The sequence below is a fragment of the Lampetra fluviatilis genome, chromosome 33, assembly GCF_964198595.1.
Source record: "Lampetra fluviatilis chromosome 33, kcLamFluv1.1, whole genome shotgun sequence".
In the NCBI taxonomy this organism is placed as follows: Eukaryota; Metazoa; Chordata; class Hyperoartia; order Petromyzontiformes; family Petromyzontidae; genus Lampetra; species Lampetra fluviatilis.
The window spans coordinates 2,787,165-2,807,399 of NC_136307.1; the positions used below are offsets into that span (position 1 = coordinate 2,787,165).

The window sequence follows — 20,235 nt, forward strand, 5'->3', positions numbered from 1 at the left end:
TGGTGGTGCCCACCCGCCCCCACATGTCCCGTGCCGACCTTCATAAGTATTGCTCCTTAACAGCATTTGCCCCAACAGTTTGTTGAAGGCTATACGGGGGTTCTTTATCTTTGTTTGAGTATGGTGCTGGCCACCCACCCCCTCGTGTGCCATGCCGGCCTTCATAGATGCTGCTCACTAACAGCACTTGCCCCAAATGTCCGTGAGGCTATGCAAGGGATCCTTACCTTGTCCCACTGTGGGGAGCGGTAGTGCAGTGGTTAGCGCGCTGCGCTACTCACCCGAGTTCGATTCCAGCTCAGGGCCAACACCGGTGACGATCATCTAAAACCGGTCCTGGGCCTCCCCCTACGTCGACTCAAACAAGTTGACAGTGCTGCGCGCTAACCATTGCAGTCAGCAACAATAATCGCCATCGTAATCTTGAATTGAGCAAGGTGGAAGGGAGGGAGGGAGGGAATTTCAAAGTTCAGCGAGGGAATAATCAGAGAGAAGTAAGTGTATGTTCTCAGTCGCTAACCATCGCACACCACCGACACCACCGACACCACCACCATCACCACCATCATCGCTTGTGTCAATACGCGTACTAGAGTACATTCACAAAGACAGTGCTGCCTATGGGGAAACTCCCCCAAACGATAGTGTGTTATGCGTATGTTTTAGTCTAAAGATACGAAGTTTTGTTTACACTTGACTTGACTTGCAGGTAACTACACACATAGCTACCGCTTTCTCTGGATTATAAGACGCTCCGGAAAATGTGGTCGCAACAAAGATCCCCCGTATAGCCTTAACAGACTGTTGGGGCAAGTGCTGTTAGCGAGCACCTATGAAGGCCAGCACGGCACACGAGCGGGTGGGTGGCCAACACCACGCCCGGCCGCCTTTGTCTCCCCAGTGGCGATGTTTACACATCGCACCAGGTACTCATTTTGAGGCTGAGTTGACCTAGGGGAGGCCCAGGACAGGTTCAGATTAATCGTCACTGGTGTTGGCCGTGAGCGGGAATCGAACCCGGGTCGCCAGGTTCGTAGCGCAGCGTGCTAACCACCACCGCTCTCCACAACACACACGCACACACACAGACTCGGTTATGACTTTTGCTTTTAAATTATAGGGTGCAGAATGTGGGGGGGGGGGGGGAGTGCCTCTTCTAATGCGACCCCTCTATAACACTACTCGTCTAAACTATGAAGGCGACTTATACACACACGTGTGGTCATTGTACAGGGGCGGTCCAGATGTCTTGTTACTCCCAATATTAATTTAATCCTCACGGTCCCCCCCCCCCCCCTTTACGGATTAATTTTTGGTTTTGACACCCATTGGTATACGATAACATTACGTTTTATAGATTTCAATGCGGGGGGGAGGGGCGGGTCACAAGACATCTGGACCACCCTGTAGTGTGTGTGTATAAACATTGTCAATGGCGTACTGCATTTTTGCGAACCATCTTCCTTGATCTGTATCAAAGCCACACACACACACACAACAGATAAGGATCCCACGTGCTGCCGATTTAAAGACTAGCACTGCGAGTGTTGTTGGCGCGCACCTATTTAGGCCAGAAACACACCCGTCCGCCTTTGTCTCCCCCTAAGCTGATGTCTAAAGGTTGTGTTGACCCAGTGGAGGATGCTCACTGATGTGGCCGGGAATTGGACTAAAAGGATTTGAGCGTGTAAGCTTATATCGTAGGATGTCGCTCACTGCATTATTACCCATCGAGTCAGTTTCCTCCGAGTTGAAAGTTCAATCCCTGACCCCCGTCCTGCAATTCCTGGCCGGGCACTTATCAGCATTTATTTTTTGTGCTATAAAGTTGCTGAAGATTAACGACGGTAACCATTGACAACCGTTTGCTAATCTACTGCTTGATGGAGATCTCCCCCAATCCGTGTTACGAATGGGGGTTATTTGACCATACTTCACCGCCCTGGTCAGCGAGGGTGGGTCAAGTAGCAACTGGGTAGAAGACACCCAGGATCGGTTCAGATATCGCTCGCCACTGATGATAGCCGTGCGGCAGGATGGTTCAGAGCACAGTGCGCTAACCGCTGCACCACCGCTCCGTATTTATTTAGCAGGTAAGGCCCACTGAGCCATACAGCACTTTTTCAGAAGCGACCTGGTCACAAGTGATAGGTCGACGAAGTGGCTTATCATGTGGACATTGATAGCAGCCAGATACTCCAAAGGCGTGATGTTGATTCTAAATGGGGAAGGAAAAACCGGAGGAGCCGGAGAAAAATCCACGCGACCACGGGGAGAGAGGCACGTACACTCCATCATATACAGGCGTCAGGATCGGGATCGAACCAACGACCTTCTGGACATCGAGGCGAGCGAGACAACCCCCGCCAACGTTGATTGACAGTGTGTATAATTATATTTTGCTAGATCGTGTTTCAGATCTGAGATGAAAATATCGTAAGGGGGAAAAAAATATCACGTGACTGGGCCATCGCTATCGAGGATTTACACGTAACACACTCGTAACAGTCACACACAGGTCATATTTCTTTCATCAAAACACACAACAGTTAAAAATAAATTTCGAAGGTTATAACCACACACATTGTAGTGTGTGTGGGCTATGCGTAGTCCTGAGCAATGTAACTTTATATCGTGTTAAAACTCAGCATCATCAGTATCAACACTGTCATCATCAGCAGCAGCAGCAGAAATGCGGTTCATACATAGCCATGATTATCAGAAATGCAACTCTTCTCTACAGTATATATATACACACACACACCATTATCAGCTTCATCAGCCGCCACGTGGCTTATGAATACATGCTATACGTGCACACGTCATCGTGAATGTGACTTTAGTTTACAGTAGACTCTAGTTTACAGTACGGAACATGCATCATTAGCAGATATGGCTTTTGTGTACAGTATTCGAATTATTAGCATCATTTTGCAATGTGGCTAACATCGGTTAGACGCATCATCAGCAGACACGTGGATATTTATTTACAGGGAATTAAACAGTATTACATACACATCAGCAGAAAGGGAACTTTTATATACAGTATACAACAAATACACAACACTATGTAACACAATTTTTGTTCCTGTGTACTAAGTGTTATATTTCAATTGCTTATGCCTAATAAGTATAGGAAATGGCTATTATTCCACCACAACATTTGCTTTTGTGACCTGGACTTTATGTGAACGAAAGACACAAATTCGCCCGTTTTTTCATTTGATATAGATAAATTAAAAAACATCACTGTCCTGGTCACAAAAGCAAAGCTTGTGGGGAACAATAGCCATTTTCTGTACTTTTGGAGCATACGCAACTAGGAAATAACACTGACTACCGAGGAACAACTTTTGCTTTTGTTACACAGTATAGTCACCAGCATGCAGCAGCAATACACTTGAATATACAGCCTATACATATTTTCATCAATAGGCTCAGAATCATTTTTATTTACTAGGTAGGGGTTCACTCAGCTAAATAACTCTTTTTCAGAAGCGACCTTGCCGCAAATGATAGCTCAACGTCGTGGCTTATGTGTAAATGTATAGCAGCCAAATACTCTAAACGCATGATTCTGAGTGTGGAGGTGAAGAAACCAGAGGACCCGGAGAAAAATCCACGTGACCACGGGGAGACATACAAACTCCACATATACAGCGGGCGTCAGGGTCGGGATCGAACCCACGACCTCCTTGTACACCGGGCGAGGGAGTTAACATCTCCTAGCCACCGTGGTGCAGTGACAGGCAATGTCGACCCACTCAGAAAAAAAGCTATCACGATATTTATGCTTTTAATGTATTGGAAAGTCTGCAATGCCTGCAGAAGATGATGATAACCCACTTTCGTGGAGCTATCATTTGTAATAGCCAAGTCGATTTTGAAAAAATCCCAGCTATATAGCGCCGTGGGCCTTACCTTGTAAAATAGAAATAGTTGAAGATAAAAAAATTAGTTTACAATATACAGCAGCCTCATTAGCATTACCCTCAGCCACCCAGCCTCCGCTAGCCTCTCTCCCGTCTGTAGGCCCCGGCGTTTCCTCCCAGAGGCCACCATCAATCTCTGACCCTCACCCCATTACTGGTAATTAACGGGGGGGGAAATGTCCCAAACTAAATTGGTAAAATTCAATTATTCCTGCAGCGTGACTCACCGCCGCAAAGTGCACAAAAAAAAGCATTTTGCCGTTTTAAATCCATCATACCCATCATGATTATGATCGCCGCCACCGCTCCAGATCAACGATAGATGGAGCAGAGTACAAATGATATCATTGGCGGCCCCTTTGGTCAATCCACTGCTGGGTTGATGCCTCGTTGCCCCGTTGGTTGAGCGTCGCTTGGGCCATAGGGGCCGTCCATAAATGACGTCACGCACCTAGGGGGGTGGGGGTCGGGGTCAGACATTTGTGTGACGATGTGTGACGAGGGGGGGGTTTGAGAAATGTGACGTAACATCAAAATGCGCAACTTTAAATAAATATAGACAACACGTTCTACTTAATTAAGTAGACTTTTTAATAAATGTTTTCTGCTACAACATTAGAGTGCAGCGCCACATTAAATACGCACTACAATGACAATAGTTTCAAGCGATTTGAAGCATGTTTTATTTTCAAAATGGAAATATGGTTTGGGGGGGGTGGCAGAGCTTTGTGACGCCATATTTGAGGGGGGTCTGACTTTTTGTGACGCCGGGTGACGAGGCGGGGGGGAGGGGGTCAAAATTCGTCAAAAATCGCGTGACGTCATTTATGGACGACCCCATACTTCACCGCGCGGGTCAGTTGGGAAATTTGGGAGAGGGGCATATGCCGAGTTTGACTTCTAGATTTTGGGTTGGGGGCCTGGGTTCGCTTTGTCCCTCACGTTATGAATCGCGGGTGCATATAATTAATGTTTTTTTTTATTTGTAATCTTAATTGTAAATTACTGAAATAAATTAATAAAGGTGTCCAGTTTTGGGGGGGGGCAGTTTTTGCCCCCCCCTCCCAAACAGTTCCTGCCCCCCCTCCCAAACTCCGCCCATTGGGAGTGGACCACAAATCGCTCACTCGCTACTCATGCTTGTCCTCCATTCTCGAACCGATGACTAATTAACTAATTAACGCGGTGCGGAAACCACTGCCCCACCGCTCCGCTACGGTACACACGAATACGGTAACATTCGTGTCATGCACATAGCTGTAACACAGTCATCGCGAACAGAGCATTAGCCACACACTCTGCCTCCAGAGACACATTTTTGGGGCAAGTGCTGTCACCTATGAACGCTGGCACGGCACACGACGGGGTGGGTGGCCAGCACCACGCCCGGCCGGCCGCCTTTGTCTCCCAAAGTGACGATGTTTTACACATCGCACCGGGTACTCGTTTGAGGCTGAGTCGACCTAGGCGAGGCACAGGACCGGTTCGGGTAATCGTCACTGCTGTTGGTGGCCGTGAGCCGGGATCTAATCGGTTCGTCGGGTTTGTAACGCAGCGCGCAAACTGCTACACCACCGCTCCCCATGTTATATACTGTATTGTGGATATTGACCACAAAGAAAAAAAAACTAAGATCCTCCGTAAAGCTTAAACAGACTGTTGGGGCAAGTCCTGTTCGCGAGTAGCACCTATGAAGGACGGCACGGCACACGATGGGGTGGCTGGCCAGCACCACGCCCGGCCGCCTTTGTCTCCCCAGTGACGATGTGTTGCACATCGCACCAGGCATTTATTTCATGCTGAGTCAACCTAGGGGAGGCCCCCACACCCTCGCACACATGCCACCTGTCTTGTATATCATCTTTCTTCCCGCGACACAAGCGCTGTCTCCCAAAAGGACTCCCATCTAACGCGCGACTCATTATGGCATCATTTTGGTCCACTTTCAACTTCTGCCCGGGCTCAAATGATTCTGCTTTGCTTCCCAGCTGCGTCTCTGCAACGAGGTATCTCCCTGGAGTTTTTTTCCCCCCACCCCCCTCTTCTTGCGCACGTGTTTGCGACCTTTGCTATTGCGCTCGTGTTTATTCTGAGCCCAACTTTACAGCCTTCTTGAATCGTACTCTTAGGTTTTTTCGGTAAAGTCACGTAGGTAAAAAATAATAATAAAATAAAATAATAATAAATACAAAAAACTAAATTAAATCACGACGTTTCGGAGGCAACACAAGTCTCCGTCTTCAGGTGGGACCGTCACAGCCAAATTTAATTGAGTTATTTTCATTTATTATTTTATTATTATGTTACCTACGTGACTTTCCCGAAAAAATTAAGAGTATGAATCCTTGCAGTCACGAAAGCTTCAAACCTAGAATTCTTGATTCGTCTTCACAGCCGGTCTCTTGTTTATCTCTCCGTACGAGTTCCCTCCAATTAATTGATTTTCTTTTTCTCGAATTCGTGCAAAAACACACAAAAAAGAGGGGCGCAAATATTAAGTGTAGAAATGATTTCACCATCTCGCATTCGCCAACTGCAGTAGTTACGCGTCAATAAATAATTCAGAATAAATCGAACGTCGAGCCGGCCCCTATCCTAACCACTAACGCGGAACCACCCCATCATAACCCACGTGTTTTGTCAATGTTCGGTAAGGTTAAAGTCAACGTGGTAAGGGGGTAAAAGTGCAGCCCCTGCAAGTGCTTGCTCGTGCCACCGCTGACTGAAGGGCGTCATCCCGCGATAGAGAGAGCTCAAAGAGAGAGCCCCTGTTGGAAGGTATTTCCCATTACTCTTTCAACGATGTTCAAACCCTCTCGGAACATGTGGAGGGACCCACGCTTTACCCCACCATACGCGACCTGTCAATCCACTCGATCGTGCTCTTACCCACTCGTACCTTTATGCTGCACTGTCCAGACTCAAAATTTGACTTAGATTTCGAGATTTGATGTGATTGGGCCCATTCCGGGTCGATTGAGTCTTGAGGAGTTCTTCATTTATTGAACAAATGGAAATTTGATGCTGATGCAACTCCCCGTGGACTGTGCCACAAACACCAATTTCACTGCGATTATTATTGTTGCTAATCGACTTCAGAAATCGAGTGGAATCTCCTTTTTTGTCGATGTTAAACAATCGACGAATCTTTTCGATTTAAAGCTTTCGTGACTGCAGGGATTCATCTTCTTGGTTCTTTCGGTAAAGTCACGTAGAAGGGAAGTAATAAAATAATAAAAAGAAAACATAATAAAATAATTCTCACGACGTTTCGGCCACAACGCAAGCAGCCGTCCTCAGGTGAAGAATGAAACACCAATAAGCCTGGAGCGTATATTTAAGCTGGGTCGGAGGGGGGAAGAAGAGCGCATTGACAAAAGAATTTGCATATCAAGAGGAATTTAGCAGCTTAAATATACGCTCCAAGCTTGGTGGTGTTTCATTCTTCACCTGAGGACGGCTGCTTGCGTTGTGGCCGAAACGTCGTGAGAATTATTTTATTATGTTTTATTTTTATTATTTTATTACTTCCCTTCTACGTGACTTTACCGAAAGAACCAAGACGATGAATCGACGAATCGTCCTCTTGGTATATATGATATAAGAGCCGGCGCATTCACAACTGAGAGCGAGTGGTGGAGCCGTGGTTAGCTGCGTTGCGCACTTAACCTATTTCGATAACCGGCCAGGGATGACATCAGTGGCGAGTAAATGAGCATGTCAAAGTCCATACTCAGTAGCACGGTTGACGTGAGTCAAACAAACCCACACACGGCGCGCGGATGGCCTCCATCCAGCAGTGGATTGGTGAGATGCTCTACATCTTCTTGGTTCTTTCGGTAAAGTCACGTAGAATGGAAATAATAAAATAACAGTCAGACTCTGTCTTCTCGACAGACCTGTTCTTCACCTGAGGATGGCTGCTTGCGTTGTGGCCGAAACGTCGTGATAATTATTTTATTGTGTTTTATTTTCATTAATTTATTATTTCCATTCTACGTGACTTTACCGAAAGAACCAAGAAGATGAATCCCTGCAGTCATGAAAGCTTTAAATCGATATTATGCTCTACATCATTACTGACTGTCATATCTCGATGATGAAGTGTCTGAACCAGGAACGTCTTGACAGCGTTCCAATTTGTTGATTTTCACGAACAAGAAAGAGTTTATACTCTTTGGTTCTTTCGGTAAATAGATCGTAGATAGAAAATAAAAATAATAGATCACGACGTTTGTTGCGATCGAAACGTCGTGATCTATTCTTTTTATTTTATTTATAAATTTTCTACCTACGTGACTTTACCGAAAGAACCAAAGAGTAGGAATTCCTGCAGCCACAAAAGCCTCAAATCAAGAAGAAAGAGTTTATCTTCCGAGGAAATGGAGCAATAAAATCAGCTCGTGCACAGGTGCCGCGTGAACTGGTTTTATTTTGCGTGCGTGTGTTAGTTTGCTGTCCTTCCCCCGCACCTCCGATGCGCACGTTTGGCTACGTGCGGTGCGAAAGAAGTTCAGCATACAGTCCTTACATGAGGATATTAACGTCGGATGATGAAGATGAAGAGAGGCGGCGGAGGCGGCGTTCATCCAGCGGTGGATGGTTACATGGCGAAAACTTCGGACGAAGACGACTTGGGGGGTTTTGCGGCCAACTCCGGAGCTCAGCATCGCACAGTTCGAGATGTAATTGAGCTCTGATCGGGACCACATCGTGCCCGCGGTATGCAGTATAATTACACACGGACGCAGCAAACGATCAATTCTGAGTCTGTGTTGGCAAGTAATGAAAGTAGAGCGTAAATTAGAAATGTAGACGGTTAGGGGTATAGAATGGCACGAGGCGTTACGCGTAATTACCGTGTTGTCATGCTGCATATCAAACAACAACAACAGCAACAGCAGCAGCATGAATGTTCCCTTTTATAGAACGCGAGTTGGAACGGAAAATCGTCATCATGAGCAACATTCATGGTCAATCCACTGCTAAATGAAGGCTTCCCCACGTCGCGCCAGACCATACTTCGCCACCGTGGTCCGTGCGAGTTTGTGAATGTGCGCATTCGGGGGGGGGGGGGTCCAAGGAGCGATTCCGGATATCGCTCACCATCGATGTTAGCGTAGTTGCGATAACCACGCGCCTTAGATGCGGCCGTGATCTTTCCAGACACTGCAAGATCGCTTTCAATAATATGTCGAGTCAACCGCCCATGTGTGGAATAGGAATTGTAGAAAGAGAACGAAATTCCGAGCATTGATGGGACATTCTAGAAGTTCCACGGACATTCCGCGTGCTGAACGAGAGGATGATATATCGAGTGGCATATTTGAGATGCGCAACAATAGAGTCTCGGGATTTTTTTAAACGAGGGTCGTGATTGCGGAGCGGTCATTCTAGAAATGCACGCGCACAACGCGTCTTGTTAATCCACTGCTGGATGAGTGCCTCTCCACGCCGTGGAGGTTGTCGAGGTTGGTGTTTACTATACTCCACCACTCTGGTCAATGCGGGTTTGCGGTAGGCAAGGAGCATCGGCGTGGGGGGGGGGGCCATAGGAGTATAGTACAATAATGTATGTCTCTCAACTGTCCTCTCCTGCACTCCACGTAGCCCCCCCTGCAGCAGCCTATAGCAACCTGTTGTGCATAGTGGTCGCCCATCGAAGCACTCGCCAAGCTCATCTCTTCGGCTTATCCTCCGAGATTTGACAGCATCGGTGATATGGCCAGAGGCTATTCTAGAAGTCTACTGTAATCACACTGCGTTTTTTTTTACTTATTACAGTCCCCAGTTATTTTAGAGCCCCGCAGTGTGAAATGTAATCTCCAATATAAGTCAATCTTTCTGCTGTCCCTCTCTTTCTCTCTGAGACGTCGACCTATATATATTTCGTGTCCATGACGCTTGGCATTGGAAGTCCGCCGTAGATATGAATTTGAGATGAACAATTAAATTGAGGCGTTGAATATCAGCTCTCAATGTGTCACGCATTCGTGGTCATAACGTTGCTTATATTTGAGAACATTGCTCAATTGCACTTTCCTAATTTATATTTAGACGCTTTAATAATAATGATTATAAGGTAATAATAATAGTAAAACATGATTCAACCCCGCCGTCAGTCCATTGCAGGATGAAAGAGTCCACACTACGTGTCGCTCGTTCATCGAGGTTGTTTGACCATACGTCGCCGCGCTGGTGAGGTGTTCGCCGTGGCCAGGTATCGATCTCAGGTTCGGCAGTTTCACAGAACCACCGTGACGCAGCTACACCGCTTAGACACTTTTCATAAATCCACGTTGTACAGTAATTGTATTGTTTAAAGGAACGCCGAGAAATATTGTCTACTAATCGACTGGACATTATAATCGACTAATTCGGCGGACCCCGTATAGCGACGGCGGTATTCTACACATCATGTATCCCGAAGGTGAGAAACCCCCATAAAACTCACCCCCAGCGTGCCGTGGCTGATGGTCGCGTTGAGGTCGGGAGAGAAGTGAAAGCGCGTTTTTTTGTCTTAACATTCGTGTGATGCGATTTCGTCGGGAAATCGAACCGGTAATCGGTAGTGTAATTGATTACGTGAGTAAGTACTGTAGTCGTCGGAGAACTGAGGAGCTGTAATCTTCACCACTGGCTTAGATGATACTGCAGGATTGAGCGCTGAGACGCTAGGAGGAGGAGTTGGAGGTGACTCGATTTCGCAAAAAGCCACCCCCAGGGCATTGAAATATTCATGGGGCTGGATTGTCAGCCTTGCACTGTAGCTTGGTTGTCACAGAGCCAGATTGCACAGAGATAGGACGCGGTTCTGTGTCTTCTGTAAGCAATCGGCAATTTCTGTTTTGTGACCACAATTAGTTCGAATAATAACTATATGTGTGTACGTTGAGATTGGAGGTAGTGACATAAATGCCCAACAATTATTCGTGCCACTTTTGTGCTTTGACCCAGAAAGTCAAATTTGTAAATTAAGCCCAATTATAAGGTTGAGGATTCAAAGCCCGCTATCGATCCACTGCTGGATGAGTACTTTCTGGATGTTGTTCGATCTGGCTTCAGCGCGCTGCTCAGTACGGGTTAAAGGCGATTGGCCCCATTTCGGCGTGACCGCGAATGGAACTCTGATCATCCAGTGCGCTAACTACTGCGCCACCGCTCCACACTGTCACCCTACCGCCACCGCTCGTGGTGTACAATAACACCGCACGGTTAGATGCGTACGATGCGAACGAAGTTCAACGTACACACATGACACGAAAGTAATTGCTATATACTGTACTCATTTCAATCGACGACAGCTCTTGCGCAGGTGCGCGGTGAATTAATCATGACACCGCAGGGTCGTGAGAGGTTACCCCATGCAGCTTCCGGGAGACCTTCATCCAGCAGTGGATTGACCATGGCTGATGCCGGCGATGGATGAGCAAGTCTGTGAAGAGTGCAACACGAAATATTATACAAGCCCTTTCGCCTGCTTGCAGAACATTAACTGTAATGACGGCGATGATGCTGATGTTTGCTGATTGATGACCGTGACGGTACATCGTACACCGATTTTAACTGATATTCACATCAGGACAGTGAGATGCAATATATATTCTTGGTTCTTTCGGTGTGGATTTCACACTTGATGATGATTGCTTGTGTTGCAGTCGAAACGTCGTGATAATTTTTATTGTTTTATATTTATATTATTTTATTATTTCCCTTCTACGTGACTTTACCGAAAGAACCAAGAATATGAATCCCTGCAGTCACGAAAGCTTTAAATCAAGATGTAATATACTTCGGAAATCCATCATAATCAGGCGCCATGGTGGTGAGGATGTTAACTACCTCGCCGGGTATGCAGGAGGCCCCACGTGGATTCGATCCCGACCCTGGCGCTTGCTGTATATTTAGAGTTTGCGTTACTCTATCTCTCTCTCCCTGTGGTCGCGTGTTTTATTTTAAATCCGGGTCCTCTGGTTTTCCTCGCCATGTGCGTTGATGGTATTTGGCTGTTATACATTTCCACGTGATCATCCAGTGCGCTAACTACTGCGCCACCGCTCCACACTGTCACTTCGTTGATGTATCATTTGCGAAAGCCAGATCGCTGCTGAAAAATAGCTACATAGCTCAGGTGGGGCCTTACCTGGTGAAATAAAATGTTTTTTATAGTTTAAAGTTAATGAGTTAATAATGTGGACACTTCTAAGCTTGAGCCCGCGTCTTCATCTGCGACTCAATCATTAAGTGCGTCATTGGGGGAGAGGCGTGGTCCAGCTCCGAGGGGGGTGGGGGTGGGGCGTATTTTGTGGGCGGAGCTAAAAGGAAGGTGGGGGGGGGGGCGTTTCCTTTATCAATCCACAGCTCTCATTGGACACCGGTCAAACCGAGCGGCAACACCCATGAATCGCGATTGGTCAATCCGGCTCCGCGAGACACGCCCCCCCTCGCGCGTGCGGGGTTGGGCTATCGGTATAAAAGGCGCCGTCACCCTGCCCACTGCGATCACAAGTCGCGTGGACTTCGCCTGAGAGACTCTGCAAGAGGACAAGCGGACGGACCAGATAGACGAGGTAGACGGGACAAACGGCGAGACACAAGGGGTTGATACAACGAGGAAGGCAAAGGAGGGGGGGGGGGGTGCAGCCGAGGGTTGTGTAGCGGCGGGGGGGGGCAAGACTGGTGCGCGCGTTGTGACTTGAGTTGGGAATGAGTTAGAAGATTCAAGGGACAGTCGTCAAAGTTTCCTTCTCGCCAATGTCGGAGTAGAATCATTATCAACCTCCCTCCACCTCGCGAGCTCAAGCGCATCCCGTGAGTTCATCAACACCACCTCCAACCCACCACAGACCGATCTCGACAACATTAACACCATCGCCATATAGACACCATCGCATGAGAGACCATCACCACCAGCTGTCATCGGTATCATCATCACATTTCTAGACGTTTTCATCCGTTCTTGACGCAAGATAAATGCAACGATTGCTCTGCTGTCACTTATCACATCGCTCGTATCTCCGTCGTCAAGAACATCGTGATCGTGAGGACATCATGGCCATGTTTATTGATAATATAGTCTATAAGCCGCGGTGTGTGTGTGTTTTTTTTTAAATATATCAAGTTACCGAGGAGGTCTTGTTTGTCTAGGTAAATCATAGGCAACGTTTGCTGTGTTGACTGTGCGGATCAATACAGTACACGATTTGTATAATCCACTGCCTGCCATTCGCTTTTCTGCTGAAGACTTTGGCGCTCGGCTGTCAACGATAACGCGCTTAAGTTTCGTTAAAAAAAAAGTAATGATCTTTTTAGAGAAATTGCCACAAATCGCCGCGTTGTGAAAGTTGCCGCAACAATTATCAAGTTTTTTTTTCTCCTTTTTTTAAAATTTGTGAACCGAAAAGAATTATTCATTCGCCCGCAGCTGTTGCGCCAAAGTCGTCCACTGTCATGTTCTGTGTGTGTGGAACAGGTATTCGCTATGTCATGTTTTGTAGCAGCTGCGTTAGAACATTGTTTTAATTCTTGCATTGCTAATGGTTTTTTTTGCTCTGCGCTATGCAAATCGTGGGACGTCAAAGTTGGACTCTGCGCCGTGGCATCGTATAATCATTGACTGTGCTTATGTGAGCGAAATCTATTTAAAAATTTGTATATGGTCAGAAGGTGGTGTTTCCGGGACAAACACTCCACCCCCCACGCCCGACCGCCTTTGTCTTTCTCGTACGCGTTCTTTGCAATCCGAACGCATCGCTGCAACCAAGAGGTTGCGCATTTTTTGTTCAGGCCGAGTCTACCTAAGTCTTGCCCACACGCGTTGTTGTGATGTTGGGGGGTGCGGGGGGTGGGATACGTGTCCATGGGTAGGGATCTAACTCAGGCGGGTTGACAAAGGTCCCCCCCCGTGTATAGCCTTTGACAGGCTCTTGGGGCAAGTGCTGTCAGCGAGCGCATATGAAGGTGGGTGGCCAAACACCACGCTCGGCCGCCTTTGTCTTCCCCACCAGCTACTAATTTTGAGGCTGAGTTGACTTAGCGGGGAGGCCCCAGGGCCTGTGTAAAGAATCGTCACCGGTGTTGGCCGCGAGCGGGAATCGAACCCAGTGTGCGCCTGGTTCGTAGTGCATCGCGCTAGCCAATGTGACATCTCCCCCCCACCCCAACGTTCCCCTGGTCAGGATGGTCGTGGCACGCACGCACACACACATGCAAGTGAGTAGCTTCTCTCTAGAGGCTCTAGATGGCTGTATAACATTGTCATGGGCGTGTGCGTTGGGTCCACCCAGGTGGGTGAAAACGCTACGCAGTAGAATACTACTAACACGGGGGTGGAGGGCTGGGTGGGGGGGTGCATTACGCAGCGGCAGACAGAGGGCAGAGTCGGCTGCTGCTTGCCGCTGTCATCGTTACCGGTCGGGCACCTGGGACAAAGAGCTTAATAGCTCATCGGATTTCTCCAGGATAAATAGAGATTCTGATTCGTTGACAAGACAGCAGCACGCCTTCGGCTTAATTTTCGGCACAAACAGGCACTTTCTGCACATCGCAGCGATAACGGTGGACTTAATACAGCAACAACAGCAACCACCTTTTGCGTATCACATCAACAGCAGGCTGGCACATGACACACACATCGATGTATTTTTGCTGACTCGGGTCACTTTTTTTTGCAAATGAGACGCTGTCTATCTACCATGCTCTCTTGGGGTTCTCATCTGGTTAAACAAAATAAACGTGACGTGTTTTCAACACAACCTTAACCCCACTGTTCGCATACTACGACAACGTCTGACCGTGGTGCAGTGCAGCAAACACCAGCTTTTTTGGCATTTGTGTATCACGGCAACCAAAAAAAACCCAACCCGTGAACTTAACACAGCAGAGAGCCGCAACTTCACGTTCCATATCACAGCAACAATTTATATCCCGCAATCACGTTGAAGGTAATACCATCCAGCAACAAACCAAACAAACACGAATCACGTTTTCCATATCACGGCAGCTACAGCAGCAACCTTGGACATCATGCAGCAAACCCACACGTTGCTGATAGACGGTGTAATAACTTTTTGGCTTGCACAGCAACTTTTGGCGTGTTCATTTTTTGACATGTTTACACTGACAACGGCATAATAATCGGTTATCAATTATTCTGGCCGTGAAAAGTGTTGCTGACGTCATGCTTTTTACGCATATATGTCAACAGCATTAATATATGTTAAGCTGGGTTATTGCCTGAGCTAATAGATTTGTCACGAGTAACCGGATTTACAATTTCACGTAGGTGCAATTCAACCTGGCTAGAGCAATGAATGACGTAGTTTAAGATCGACCTCACATCATGGGTACATAAACCCATTTTACGTTGATATTGAGCATTATGGGTTTAAGGAAATATAAGCAAACTCTGGACCGGTTTTTGACCTTGTGGGTCTTCTCAGCAGAGCAAGGCTTGCGAAACAAATGCTGGTTTGCGGTGATGATGATTATGCCATTTGACTCCGTTGGCTTGAAGCTTGGTAGAGATGCTGCCCTGCCACGACACCGCACTGCGGACTAATCGACGTGGACCAAAAACCCTGGAGGGTATGTTGGCCTTGATCAGTCGTGGAGGCGAGGGAGTCCTTGACACTTTATCCCACCACACACGCGAAAGGCTGTGAGATGCTAACTGCGCCGAATCCCATTCGGACTGCCGAACAAACCCAGAGACCGGTGTAAGACCTCTGCTTGGGTAAACATAATTCGTGCACGATCGCACTCGATATGTTTATGGAATATGTTGTGTTTGTCTTGGCCCAAAGCAGGAGAAGTATTCTCTCCGGTAGCGCAGTGGTTGTAATAGATTGAGCAAGTGTAATTTGACCCGACGTAATTCGCACTCCCCGCCATTCACGCATTACGGATTATGTACAGTCGCTTAATGAAGAGGGAGAGCGAGCGAGAGAGGGCTTATGTAATCAATGAATGACACACGGACGGGGACGGGTTACGCGTGAGAATAGATTGCGGATAATGTTCGGACAAGCGGGATTGGCTGTGACGTGGTTGTTTTTAGACTGTGACGTGATTGTGTTTTAGGCTGTGACGTGTTGAGACACCGTATTGGCTGTGACGTGGTTTTCTTTTTCTTGTACTTTGCACTTTTATCATGTTTTTTTCTGGTACTGTTTTTTTTGCAATGTTCTGACCCGGTCCCTACTGGGCATCTGTGAAAAAGAGCTTCATAGCTCGTCGGATTCCTCTAGTATAATTAAATATTTCTGATTCTGATGTGACCCGCTATCCTGAGCTGCTATTAACAATATTACACTTGGCTATGTGATGTTCATCATCAGCAGCCATGGTCAATCCACCGCTAGATGAAAGAGCCCCCACTTCTCAATATCCTGCAGCGTCATACCCCCCCCCCCCCCACGTGGCACGTGCACACAGACTGCTTTCATCGCTCCATCTCCTCGGTGCACGGACGCCCTCTGGGACGCGTTCCATCTCTTGGCTGCCAATGAGATATGCCGAATGTAAAGTTGCGTTGCCATTCTTGATGAAGTGGATGCTGCTGTGGTTGTCGCGGTTTGCGCACTGAACTTGGTACTGGTTAGAGTGCAAACATAACATGTTACAAGCCCTTTCACCTGCCTGCAGAACATTAATTGTAACGACGGCGATGATGCTGATGATGATGGTGACGGTACATCATACACCGACTTAACTGAAATTCACATCAGGCCATGGAGATGCAATACACTTTGGAAATCCGTCCTAAGACGCCACAGTGGTGGGATGTTGACTACCTCGCCTGTTTGTACAGGAGGTCGTGAGTTCTATTCCGACCCTGATGCCTGTATATGTGTTTATTTTCAAATCTAGATTGTATATTTGGAGTTTGCATGTCGCACTCTCTCCCTGTGGTCGCGTGGATTTAACTTTGGGTCCTCCGGTTTTTCCCCTCCACATTTAGAGTCACAACACGCGTTTAGAGTGTTTGGCTGCGATACATTTCCACGTGATAAGCCACTTCGTTGAGTTATCATTTGTGGCCAGGTCGCTTCTGAAACCGAGCTCTGTAGCTCAGTGGGCCTAAACCTGGTAAAATGAAAAAAAATAGTTGATACATTTTAGTTATTTTCCGATTCCATCTCCCCGGCCTCGGGAAGTTGAAACGATGGGGGAAATAAACCAGTGACGATGGCTTCATCATCAATTCATTGATCAGCAGCTTGCGTCTGGTGGGGTGAAGTGTGTGCGTACTTCCACTGTTATCGAGATGCCTCGCCAGGTAGGACTCATATCCCCTCTACAGGAGGCTCTCAAGAGCTCCCCTCTAGCGGAGGCCCATCCAAGTTTGCATCATCAGGAAAGTATTGTGATTAGATACATTTTTTTGTAGCTTTAGTCCTGAACCAGGGGCTGGTGGTTATCCTTGAGAAAGTTACCACTACCGCGCTATGATGCGTCAAACCCTAAAACGCCTATTGAGAGTTTAATTGCAAGTGAAAGTGTAATTGTGATGCGAATGTTATTGCACACTCCCGCACGTCGAGCCATTTGTTAGTTGCTCCTCTCTCTCTTTGCCTTAGAAGAGGTAGAGCTGGATTTTACGAGCGAAATGAGTTCAACACCAAGGCAGGGTTGTTATGAGTCTTATAAACATTATTATCATCATCGTCATGGCATAAATTAGTTCCTCCAGGGTGCATACAATGAGCACAACCTGGTGAGTCCAGGAAGACTACGATGGTATATAGGTGCGTGGTATAGAGAAAGTGTAATTTTATGTGAACATCGGGGAGTGTTTTATGGGTCTCTTATGTTTGTGTATTAAGTCCAGTGCTAAGGTGCCAATTCTCTTTTGTACGAGTGCGTGTTTGTGCGTGGATAAAAGAGCTCAGAGTAAGCTAATATTAAATGTGCTAGCTGCCAAAGTGTTATATAATGTCACGGTAGGCACAGCGCTCCCTTGTGGGCCCACAGTAAACACAGAGGGCTTTTTATACAGATGTGTGCCTGTGGCTCTACGCGGTGTTTATCATGGTGAAGGGGTTGGCTGGTGGAGGGGGGGCTGCTCTGTGAGTTGGTATCGATTCTTAAAAGAGGTTCAGTCCACCTCGCGGCTATAGGCGGAGTCGCGGCGCCTGTTTTAATTGCGTGATTCGGTGTGTGCCTCCCTCGATTTCACGCACAGCACTTTTGCCACTCCACTGCTGGATGAGTGCCTCCTCGTGTGGTGCTTGTTGGTAAACGTGAGGTGCGTAGAAGTACGGTACAATAATGGGTTTATGTTGCACCTAGTTCCCACACATCCCCATGCCAACCTGTTTGTACATTTTGAGGTCGCACATCCTAGCGCTGTCCAGGCTCAATCCTGCTTGGCCTCTGAGGTCTGACGAGAATGAGTGCATTGTGGGTGAATTTAATCGGAGGCAACACAAATGTAGTGTGTGTTTTTAATGAAGTTACATTATTCAAAATTACTCGAGATAAATTGAATAGGATATTATTTGTGGGTCGAAATTGTAGCTGCTTCATCATCACGTTTTGTAAGGAGTTATTATTTTGCCAAATTGAGTTGACGTTAAATAAGTGACACATTCTGAAATTATTTTTGACAATGGGATTTTCTCCTGTGCGTAAATCTCCCTTGTCCTCTGTCTACCCAGCTGGTGACTTAGCTGGCTCCATACCTTGTCACTCAACTACGTACCCACCTGCCCACCCAGAAGTCTGTGTTTTTTGACTAACCCTATCAATCCACGCCACCACCTACTTATCCACCTCCTCCACAAACCTATCTCTTTCTCGCACCTCCGATTAGCACGGTTGTATGCGTACGGTATGAAATAAGTGCTGCATTTATACATTGTATAGATGGAGAGATGATGGTTTCGGGAATATATTCCGGTTAATGTATGAATGTATTATACTCTTAGGCTTTTTCGGTAAAGTCACGTAGGTAAAAAATTAAAATAAAATTAATAGAAGTAATAATAGAAATAAAATAATAAATCACGACGTTTCGGAGGCAACACAAGTCCTCCGTCATCAGGTGGGACCGTCACAGCTAAAATTACTGCATGAATGTAGTGTGAACTTCTTTTTCACCGTACGTAGCCAACCGTGCTAATCGGAGGTGCGGGGAAATTGCGACAAACGCAAAAAAAGCAGTTGGAAAGAAATTAGTTTTCAATGTAGATGTAAGGTTAACGACATCATTCAGACTGTTAAAGCAAGTGGGCTCGGATAGAGCGAGAGAGGACGCGTCGCTGGAAGGGTTATTGGCCGGATAATGCCCGGAGTGGCAGCCAAGTAGTGGAACGTGTCCCAGAGGAGGATGTCTGGAGCGAGGGGATCGGCGGCTCCCCGTGCCCCGGGTGCTTCGGTGGAGTGGCACATCCGTCGCGAGATCGTGAGAAGGGGCGACGGTGCTGGGGTGGGGGGTTGAGGTGGGAGGGGGTAGAGGCCTTCATCCAGCATTGGATAGATCAAGGCTGTTGCCGCTGCTGCTGCTGCTGATGATGAGGGTGACGGTCATCGTTGTCCCAATGCAGAGCAGAGGTCGCAAACGGGTTTTGATTCCTTACCCGTACCCGGCTGCACCAGGGTCGCAAAAGGGTACCCGTACCCGGCCGGGTACGGGTACCCGTTCCCTACCCGTACCCTACCCGAAATGAGTGACAAACGGTGACTCACTAGTGACTCACGGCCTACCCCGTACCCGTACCCGGCCGCACCAGGGTCGCAAACGGCTACCCGTACCCGGCCGGGTACGAGTAGCCGGGTATCGGGTAGGGTACGGGTATCGGGCACCCGGTTGCGACCCCTGATGCAGAGTGAGTGGTGATGCCTCGAGGCCGATTATGGGTGCTTCCACCACACCCATCAAACGCGCGCCCTCTCTCTCTCTCGCTGGCTCTCTCTCGCTCACTCCCTCTTCTCACACTCTCTCTCTCGCTCGCCTTCTCGCTCTTTCTGGCACTTTCTCGCGCTCTCTCTCTCACTCTCCCGAACCTCAACCGCGCATATTTTGAGGGACTTGCGGTTTGTGAAATTCGCATTTTATTTTTTATATTGGGGGCGGGGGGGGGACAAATAATGATTGCTATTCCACTTTGATAATGCCGCCCCAGTGTAGTTTTTTGTTAATTATTATTCGATCGCGCTACCCCTTGTGTACGTCAGCGCGTTAATAAAATTTGGCGATTATCGGAGTGAGCGATGTTTATACATTTTTTTTGGAATGCGGATAGGAGAAAGTTAAGGACATCTGGCTAATAGAGCCGTGATCATTTACACCCCCCCTGCC

The 20,235-nt window shown here is 47.4% G+C and overlaps 1 protein-coding gene across 3 annotated transcripts in view; it reads left to right on the forward strand.

Annotated features, from left to right (window-relative positions):
* The first annotated feature begins 12,428 nt into the window (after positions 1-12,428).
* LOC144943936 (uncharacterized) overlaps positions 12,429-20,235 on the forward strand; it is a 92,016-nt gene continuing 84,209 nt past the window's right edge. Inside the window, exon 1 of one of the 3 annotated variants that reach the window (XM_078871829.1) lies at positions 12,429-12,502. The gene's annotated coding sequence lies outside the window, so the exon portion shown is untranslated. Of the gene's footprint in view, positions 12,503-12,577; positions 12,744-20,235 lie in introns of those variants that run through there. The other 2 variants (XM_078871830.1, XM_078871828.1) reach the window with 2 other exon arrangements.